The sequence below is a fragment of the Amblyomma maculatum genome, chromosome 4, assembly GCF_055883805.1.
Source record: "Amblyomma maculatum isolate TAMU_Amacu chromosome 4, ASM5588380v1, whole genome shotgun sequence".
In the NCBI taxonomy this organism is placed as follows: domain Eukaryota; kingdom Metazoa; phylum Arthropoda; class Arachnida; order Ixodida; family Ixodidae; genus Amblyomma; species Amblyomma maculatum.
In genome coordinates, this window is record NC_139347.1 from 149,389,788 (window position 1) to 149,399,739 (window position 9,952).

A 9,952-nucleotide genomic window follows, 5' to 3' on the forward strand; every position below is an offset into this window, starting at 1 on the left:
AGAGTATTGGACTTCAGCGGCAAAATCGAGAAATTTGTCGAGATGTGTTAAGAACTTATCTGGGTCACCTGACGGCGGCCTGTAAACGACAGAAACCATTTTGTCCGCAGTCTTCAGCGCGAGCATTTCACAGTCAGGAGTCATTATAGAGAACTCAGGTAAAACTTCGCTATGAAGGCCACTGTTCTTTACATAAATGGCAACACCCCCTCCACGAGAAGGGCGATTCAGGAAACAAGGATCATAGCCGGGAAGTTTCACCAAGTCAGCATCGCATACGGCCCATGTTTCAGTCAGCAGAATTGCATCAAAATTGTGCTGCAGACTTTCAACAAAATATGAAAAGTCATCAAACTTGTTACGCAGAGACCGGACATTAATATGTAAGGCAGAGAAATTATTTAGGTCGAGGCAACCGTTTACTTTATGGGGAAGTAGTAATTCGTGATACTCCATATTTAGTTTTCAGTTTACGGTGAGTTATTGGGCTAGCAGAGCAAGGTCACTCTCTGACCGAATGGCAAAGGCGGAGTCCCCTTCCTTCCTCCTGACCAATATTTTGCCATTGACATGCCAAGCAAATTTGAAGCCAAATCGTTTCGCCTGCTCTTTCACGATTCCAAGGAGGTCTCGCGAATACTTGGTCATGTTCTCTTTGACAAAGACAGAGCTGTCTACATCACGGAAGGCGCTCCTTTTGGCGAACCATTTGTCCCTTAGCTCCTGACGAGAAAATCGGACAAGAATGATGGGAGTTCTGTCCTTTTTCGCGGGCAGTCTATGCATGGTCATGACATCCTGTTGCAGTAGGGGTTCAAGAGAAACCTCGGCCCCCACTTCATTAATTTTAGCCAGTAGGTCTTCCTGTTCGCTCTGAATAACACCATGAAATTCCAGGTTTAAACGCCGACTACGCCATTCCAGGTCATTGACACTAGACTTGATCTCGGTCAAATCAGACCCAGCACAGTTGCTTTCCAGCACTGCAACTCGAACTTTGAGCTCTTTGGATTCCTTTTCTTGGACATCGAGTCGTTCTTTGAACTTGTCGAACTCACCCGAAAGCAAGTCAATTGCCTTTTCGATTCCGTCCACTTTTTCAGGGAGGCAAAGGAGAGAGCTAAGCTTTCTGTTTATGTCTAACAGAATTGTAGGTATATTAACTTCTGCCTGGTCGGCTTTCCCTGTGATAGCGCCATTACTTGCATTCGGTCTGCAAGACCCACACTTCCATATTTTTCTAAACGATTCTCGTTTCCCCTTGAGGGTTTCATCAGTCACACCCGAGCAAGCTCCCGAGTGGAAGGAAAAGTCGCACGCGCAGCATGTCAGTTGTGAGTGCTCTTCAGACAGCACTCCTCTACACGCGCAACAACGGGACATGTCAAAAACTAGACCGGTAAAAGCAGAAATGCATCAACAAGAATTTTTGTTTCTTTGGCAGCAGCGGCAGGTTTGGACTGAAGGTATTAGAAAAGTGACCAACCTGGGAAATCACAGAGGAACGTTAGGCGAGGTGCGTCACACGAGCTGCCGCTGCTGCCAAATGCGAGCAAAAAACGCCCACAGTAGACGAAGCCGATAAGGCAAAGATGTGTCGCCGCTGTCGCCCAGGAATGCCACGAATGGTGGAGAAGCTTCTTGTTGCGTGAAGAAAGGCGCCAACTTCAAAACGGCAGTCCCGAAGTAGCAGCCTCCAGAACAGCGCACGTCCAAGGGGCACACAGATGCAGAGGCCAGGAAAGCGGCAGCAACACGAACTGGGAAATCACAGAGGAACGTTATGGAAAGCAACTTGATAAAAGGTCAATCAATGTCCGGTGTTCACCGAGGTAATCGATAACCAAAAATCACGCCGCGCAAGCACTGCTGTAGCACTGACATCTTGTTTGATAATTGTATTAATTTACGACTTATTCTTCCTGTGTGTCTCCCCGTCGATATTATAATTCTATCAGCAGCTGTACAGATTAGCAGGTCATCTCAAAGGCGGTCGCTTACTTTGTTTGTTGGCGGACCGCCAACGATTAAGCGTGTAGCCAGCTCCCGTGCCACAAAGCAGTACCCATGATGAAAGAGGCTAATATTTAAAGGTGACCTTTTTTTGTGCCCTGGCAATGCAATTTGGCCTAGGTGCCAGGTCTTGACTTGCTCGTATATTGAGGTCGGGATCGGGGCGCACCACATAGGAGACATGAATGACTCCTGGGGGACGCAATAACTATAATAAGCGCTGCACTGACACTCTTTTGTGATTCGCGGCAAGAACGTGAACACTCACACTTCTTTATTATCTTTCTTGGGTGAGTGAGGACCATATTACCTGCTTTCTGTTACCAAGCTTCTGCCGCAGCTCCCCTGGAATGGTAGATTATGCAGAGTACGTTTTTGAGTCTTTATCACGTTGATGGACGTGTGTTCGCAATGAAAAAGAGGTGATTACATACAGATACAGATAAGCCGTTTTAGCGAGAAGCTAGGGCATAAAGGTAAATAAAAAGCGCCAAATTGGAGAGCCGCTGGTCCCCTATATTGCTAGTGCCTTCGAATGAGAGTTGCTTGTGTGTTTTTTCATGTTCAACATTTACAGTGCTATGGCGATGTCGAGATCAATTCACATTCCGAAACGCACGCCTAATTTTTTGAAGCTCTGAAACAAGCTGCTGGCTCGAAAAAAAAATTATGTCTTCACGCCCAACCCAGGTACAATTCTACCGGACTCACTGACATGAAAAAGCATTTTCCTAATTAGCAGTCCGCCTTGGTGGGTTTTTGCCAGAAGCGCCAAAGAAGCTGAGGATCAAAGCTTGATGTATGACATTAAAATATTGTCACGCACTTCCCGCGGTCCTTATTGAAGGAAGATGAGGTTTGGTGGAATAAGCAGAAGAGGACGAGGAACTTGGGTTTGTCCGCTGTGGTGTGCTAATCTCCAGCGTATCCTACCATCTGTGCAAATAAACGTCGTAACAATATAATGCACTTGAAAAGACGAGGTTGTTCGGGCTGACTTTATGGAAGAAACAAACGACCGAGCTCTTTTTTATTTCAGTGAACTACGGGAAAAAGGCAACGAGAGAAACGAAACATCAGAGGAAATCGTGGTTGGGTTCTCTAGAGCTAACCGCGGTAACAACCTCTGATAAGTTCCGCCACTATCCATTGGCATCCAAGAACAGAAAATATTGGGACACAGATTGTAATCTGTTCTACCTTAAATACTAAAAGTAAACATTTGGCGAATAATTTTAGCCAAAAGACATAACTGATAGGGTATGGACAGTGGGAAACTTCTCACCTCGTGTCCAATCCTGGCGCAAAGAGCTTGTCCACTTCGCTCGCGAAATTCGCCAACAAAAAGAACGAATGCGCCTTTTATTTGACAAATAATCCTTAGAAAATTGGGCTAATAGCTTCGTGCGTCATATGTCATTGCGTCAGATATCAATGCGTCTGACAACAGGTGCTATGACAGCTAAAGCGCCACCACATCGGGACTCCCAAGCCGCATTTAATCTGTGTATGAAACGTTTGAAGCATTTAAAAAAAATAAGATGATGTGGCAGCCCTCCCAGGGTTTAGCGCCGGCTGTGCTATTCTAGGTACTCCGACATGACTTACACCGGATATAGAAGACAAGGAACAAGTCTCAAAGACTTGTTCCTGTATCGAAATGAGCGCCAAATGAGAAAGGGTGGTGGTATATCTAGTCGTTATGCGAAAAGGCATCAGCAAAAACGTATTTAAAATAGATAGCGCATAGGATTTGTTTTCCTGTTGACCGCAACCTGCTGATCAGCGCGTTTATGATTGGTGACAGTTTTAGACTTCCTGAATATTTATTTATTGATACTGTCTTCCGTAAGACCTTTACAGGATGATTAGAAATACATGAATGCAAAGAACACGCAGCCACAAGTTCAACCTTACACTATTCCAAAAAATCAAATCGAAAGATGAGAAAACCGTGCTGCTCTGCAGATACAGGAATTAGGCACAACACTAGCGGACAAATTATTTACTAAGTAATTCGGCCTGCAAGCCATCAAGATCAGAACAAGAGAAAATTATTAAAAACAAAGGTAACATGAATATCTGATCGGGTATGTGACTGTACAACCAAATTTCAAATTGAAGGAGATTATCTGTTTGCAGAAATGCCTGAGGCACTGAATTCCATTTTGTAATTGTTGTGGGGAAAAAGATATTTAAAACAGATAACACAGGCTCCAATAGGTGTAATCTCATGGCTGTGAGACACTGGTAAAGGACAACAGCAACGGCTGCTGCAAATAGGGGCTTGTGTCTATGTTGAAGTGACTATTGTGCGACAGATAAATTTTAGACTGGGAATCCTTTTCGTTTTGATGGTTGAAGAAGTTGTTTTTAATCTAACATGTCTCTCACAGAATCTGCGTTGCTATATTTTGATAGAATGAACCTGGCCGCCCTTCTGTGAACCTTTTCAATCTTATCAATTTGTTTTGGCTGATAGGGATCCCATATGACGCTCGCGTATTCCAGTGTTGGACGTACCAGAGCCAGATAGGTAGTTAGTATTGTATTTGTGGAAGCAAGTTTGTTTTCATCTATTAAACCACGACTCACTTTGATACTTCAGTTTTTTCTTTGCGAACACTGCCCAAACCTCCATTATTCTTTTTCTTTCTGTGAAAACTAAAATGAAACACATTGACGTTCCCTGGATCAACCGTGATAGTTCGAATCTGTCCCGCCGTATAGAAAGGTTAAGATCATCGAGATCAAGTTTCATCCTTGAACGAATTGCCCGTCTAAGCAAAGCGAAAGGAGAGTTCTGTGCTTTGCCTAGTTCTGGCAAATATTTTTTACGTTCTGGCAAATATTTTAGGAGTTACTGATCATGTAAAAACGTGATCAGTAACTCCAAAGTTGCTGATCAGTAATCCTAAAAAAAATTTGGACCACGGTCTTTTCAGAGGATACTCAAACGAATTAACAACCAATCAATTTAGGATCCCAAGGGTCTCTCAGATGCGTTTAACTCCTTTTTTCACTCTATTTTTCATCATGATAAATTACTCACTCAATCATGCAGCTACACGTATTCATCTTCCAACCAGATGCATTATTTTTTCGGATGGTGTTCTTAATGGGATAATAAATTTAGATGTAAAGAAATCAAGTGCACCTGACAGAATTCCCAGTGCATTCCTTATGAGATATTCATTATAGACATCTCGTTATATATATATTGTCCCGTAGTTCTAACAGAAAGTCAAACAGTCCTTGGAGAGAAAAGGTCCAATACCTGGACCTAGGCAAGCACGGACATCTTTTTCGGAGAGCCGTGAGCCACCTGGCAACGCTAGGTGGCATTATTCCCCGTCCGAAAAAAAGGCATCGCAGTAGTGCCACCAGCAAGGTGGGGACACTTGGTTGCCATAAAAAAAAATCAAAGGCAGAAAAACGGGCCACTCAGAACAGAGGCCGGCGAAGCTTTTACCGCGTAGAGTGCGGCTTAAGCCGCGCAATGTGCACAATATCTTAGCTTGGTTTCCGAGGACGTCGTGATCGCGTGACACCGTTAGGAATCACTTCATAGTTAACAGCACTGACGCGTCGCAGCACTTTGTAGGGGCCGAAGTAACGGCAAAGTAGATTTTGAACTCACCCTGGTGACAGACAGGTGTCCACACTCAGACTTGATCCCCGGGATTGTAGTTAACCTGTCGATGGCAAAGGTTGTAGCGGCAGGCATCAGGGCCCTGCTGTTGGCCAATGTGCAAGCGGGCCAACTGACGGGCTTCCTGAGCGCTTTGGGCGATCTCTTCGGCGTGTGGTGAGAGCTGGTCGTCATCAGCGGTGCACGGCAGCGTGGCATTAGGCATGGTCTGGACTTCACGTTCATACACGAGGGGAGCGCCTAGTTTCCTGGATAACCGTGTTGTAGGCAAATGTTACGTACAGTAGTGCATCATCCCAGGTCTTGTGCTGGACATCCACATACACTGAGAGCATGTCCGCAATGGTCTTGTTTAATCATTCAGTTAGTCGGTTGCTCTGTGGATGGTACGCTGTGGTCTTGCGGTGGCCAGTGTAGCTCAAATGAAATATCTGGTCGAGTAAATGAGCTGTAAACGCCGTCCATCTGGTAGTAATACCGTAAGAAAGGGGCGCCGTGTCGCAAGATGACGTTATGCATGAACCATTGACCAACGTTTGAAGCTGTGCCGCGGGGAGTTGCTTTGGTCTCGGAATAGCGAGTCAAATAGTCAGTAGCGGCTATGATCAACTTGTTGCTGGTCAGCGACAGAAGAAAAAGACCGAGGAGGCTCATCCCTATTTGGTAGAACGGAGCACGAGGTGCCGGAACCGGCTGGAGAAACCCTACTGGCGTACACGGTGGCGTATTCCGGTGCTGCCATTCATGGCAGCTTTTGACGTATAGTGTTTGACACCGGCAGATAGCCCGGAGCAGTAGTACACGTTTCGTGCCCTGGCAAGGGTCCGGGAAAACCCAAAGTGGCCAGAAGTTGGCTCACCGTGGCATGCTAGGAGAAGGTCGGCGCGAAGATAGTCTGGGATCACCAGAAGATGAGCTTTATCCTGGCCCCTTGAGTTCTTATAAATAATACCCTGGCGCAAACAGACAAAGCCAAGACGTCGAGAGAAGTGTCGAGGTAGAAGTGTGGCGTGATCTTCAAGGTGATTAATCAGAGGTCGGATGTTCATGTCAGCCCGCTGCGAGCCATTATGTCCGATGTGTACAGGGTACCGATAAAGCCGCTGTCTTCGTCAAGTTCTGGTCCTGTAGTGTGGAGTGGTGCACGCGACAACGTGTCGGCGTCTTCGTCTTGACGGCCAGGCTTGTACACGGCGGTAATGTGGCATTCCTTTAGTCGCAAGCTCCCATGGTCCAAACGTCCAGACGGGTATCGTAAATTAGCATGCCAGCAAAGGCAGTGATGATCCGTTACAAGTTTGAAGGTGCAGCCGTAAAGGTAAGGGTGAAAATTCGTGGTGGGCACACAACAGCAAGACATTCCTTTTCGGTCGTCGAGTAATTGCGTTCCGCACGAGAGAGAGTGCGGCTAACATAGGCTATAACTCCCTCAATGCCCTCTTGGTGTTGCACAAGGACAGCGCTAAGACCGATGTTGCTGGCGTCGGTGTGGATCTCTGTGTCAGCCTGTTCGTCAAAGGGTGCAAGAACGGGAGAAGTCTGAAGGCGCTGGCGGAGCAATGAGAAAGCCGCCTCTTGTTCCTGAGTAAAAAAAGGAGGTGTCATTTCTCGGAGGCGCATCAATGGTTCCGCAACTTTGGAGAAGTCAGAAATAAACAGTCGATAATAAGCACATAGACCCAGAAAACGCTGGACAGCTTTCTTGTCAGTAGGAGTAGGGACACTGGCGACGGCTGCGGTCTTGCCGGGGTCGGGATGAACGCTGTCAGCGCTTAAAGCGTGACCCAGAAAGTTCAGCTCTTGTAATAAAAGTGGCATTGGCATTTCTGAGGCTTCAGCGTGAGGTCAGGCGAATGGAGCTCTCTGAGTACAGCCCAAAGGCGTAGGAGATGCTATTGAAACGTTTCGGAAAAGACGACAACGTCATTCCAGGTACACAAGGCAGCATTCTCACTTGAGGCGAGTGAGGAAGGTGTCTATCAACAGTTGGAACGTAGCCGGCGCTGAGCATTAGCAGAAAGGAAGAATCTTTGAATTCATATAGTCCGTCTGGCGTAACGAAGGCGGTTTTTTTGCGGTCCCGTTCATCCACTTCAATTTGCCAATAACCGCTCTTCAAGTCAATTATGAAAAGTACTTATTGTGCCAAAGTCTATCCAGGAAGGCATAAATTCTTCTTGGCAATGGGTAGACATCCTTTATGGTGATTTTGTTCAGTTGGCAAAAATCGACGCAGAATCGAAGTGTGCCGTCCTTCTTCTTGACTAGAACGACAGGAAGAGACCATGAGCTTTGGAAAGGTTGAACAACACCATCTTCAAACATCTCCTGTACTTGTGAATGAATAACTTCCCGTTCTTTTGTAGAAACGCAGTACGGCTGGTGGCGGATTGTGCGAACGTCGTCATAAGTAATGATACGGTGTTGCGTTAGAGGCGCTTGACGAACTTTTGATGAAGACGTAAAGCACTGTTTAAACTCCACAAATGATGAACGCGAACTGGCTAATCTCAACACGAGCAGTTCACAAAGCCTTGGGCGTGACGAGAGGACCACCGGCAGTTCTGAGGTGCACTCCAGGACAAGGGGTTCTCACTTTTTTCAGGACAGTGGCTAACCGTGCGCTTAAATAGAGTAATCGGCGCCTGTGATCACCAATGCACTGACTATGCAACCGTCGATTACTACAGGAATGACCAAAAAATCACGGTTATTTAATTCGGGTGCGGGCGTCGTTGCTTCTTGGTCGGATCTTAGCTGCGGCAACGGGAGGCCTTCAGCACAGTGCCTCTTAGCGACCTCGGCCCCGAATGTAGCTGGTTTCAATTTTCCCGGCCGGCGAGGATTAGGGAATCGAGCTTGTGCCTCTGACGAGACGTCCTTAGGAGTCGGGGAAGAGCGCCTCGGTGACGGTGAGCGCGACTGTCTCTGCGGACGGGCAGGACTCCGTTGATACGCAAGGGAGTTCTCGATTTCCGGAGGGAGCTGACCGACAAGGGGCCTCAGAGAGTCCATGCGGAAGCCCTCCAAAGCCGAGGCGTCGGTAAAAACAATCCCGATAAAGATGGGCAGGCTACCCGCAGTGAAAGCTGAGTGACCGCCGTTTAGGTGCGCACCATATGTTAGCCTTCCGAAAAGCCGTTCGTTGATCATAATATTGCATCGGCTGCACTGATGGGAGCGAGGCTAGAGGCGCGGCGTGAATGGATGGCAGCGAAATAGAAGCGGTTGGTGGCGAAGCGGGAACAACACGCCGTGTAACGTCGGCGTACATGGGACGGTGGTAGGCATCAGACAGATGTGGCATGTCGATCGCCGCAGTAGGGCTCTGGAACGCCTAAGGATTAAAACCAGCGGAAAGACGCAGACAAAGAGAGAAGCACACAACACAACGTTCTCTTTGTCTGCGTCTTTCCGCTGGTTTTAATCCTTACCAGTATGTGCCAACTGGCCCAGCTCTCCACTTTGGAATGCCTGTTGCACCTCCTCGCGGACAAGAGCTGTGACGGAGCTGAACGCAGGCTGCGATGAGGTGCGCCCTTTATGCAGCTCTTCATGCACAATCGCCCGGATCAGTTCACGAAGTTCATCAGGGTGGTATAAGAAAGGAGTAAATGATGTTGTGACGGCAGTAGCATGCCCGGGCCGGTCGTAGGTGGCGGAACGCTGTTGAAGAACCTTTTTCATCACTATGGCCTCGGTGAGGATGGCAGACGCGGTCATTGGTGGGTTGCGCACGAAGCCCGCGAAGAGCTGCTCCTTAACACCACGCTGTAAGTGACGCTGTTGCTTTACCTCGGGCATGGCTGGACCAGCTCGTCTGAAGAGGCGCGTCACGTCCTTGTGCATCTGTACGCTCTCGTTCGGAAGCTGGGCGCGGGAGTGGATGGCACGCTCCGCTCGTTCGCGGCAGTCGACGCTGGTGTAGGCCTTCAGTAGGCGACGGCGGAACTCTCGCCATAATGTTAAAACATCCTCACGGTTTTCAAATCAGGTGCGCGCTCCATCCTCGAGGCTGAAATACACATTTCGCAAATTCGCGGCGCCGTCCCACTGGTTCAAGGCATCCACACGTTCGAAGTGAACGAACCAGTCCGCCACATCCTCGAAATGGTCCGCGTGAAACGACTTGGGGAACCTCGGGGTGCGCAGGGTGTAACGGGCTGACGTAGCGCTGGCTGCTTGCGTTGGAAAAATAGCTGTCATAGCGGTCTTTGATGGTGCAAGCTCCAGAGGGATCGAGTCCTTGGAGCTTCTGGCTGAAGCAGTTTACCGTGGTGTCAGTCG

At 47.8% G+C, this 9,952-nt stretch overlaps 1 protein-coding gene across 6 annotated transcripts in view; it reads right to left on the reverse strand.

Moving 5' to 3' along the window:
• LOC146193286 (phospholipase A1-like) overlaps positions 1–1,783 on the reverse strand; it is a 230,302-nt gene extending 228,519 nt beyond the window's left edge. For 2 of the 6 annotated variants that reach the window (XM_084602655.1, XM_084602654.1), the window contains exon 1: positions 1,487–1,779. The gene's annotated coding sequence lies outside the window, so the exon portion shown is untranslated. Of the gene's footprint in view, positions 1–1,486 lie in introns of all 6 variants that reach the window. The other 4 variants (XR_014706817.1, XM_084602656.1, XM_084602652.1 and 1 more) reach the window with 4 other exon arrangements.
• Positions 1,784–9,952: the final 8,169 nt, after the last annotated feature.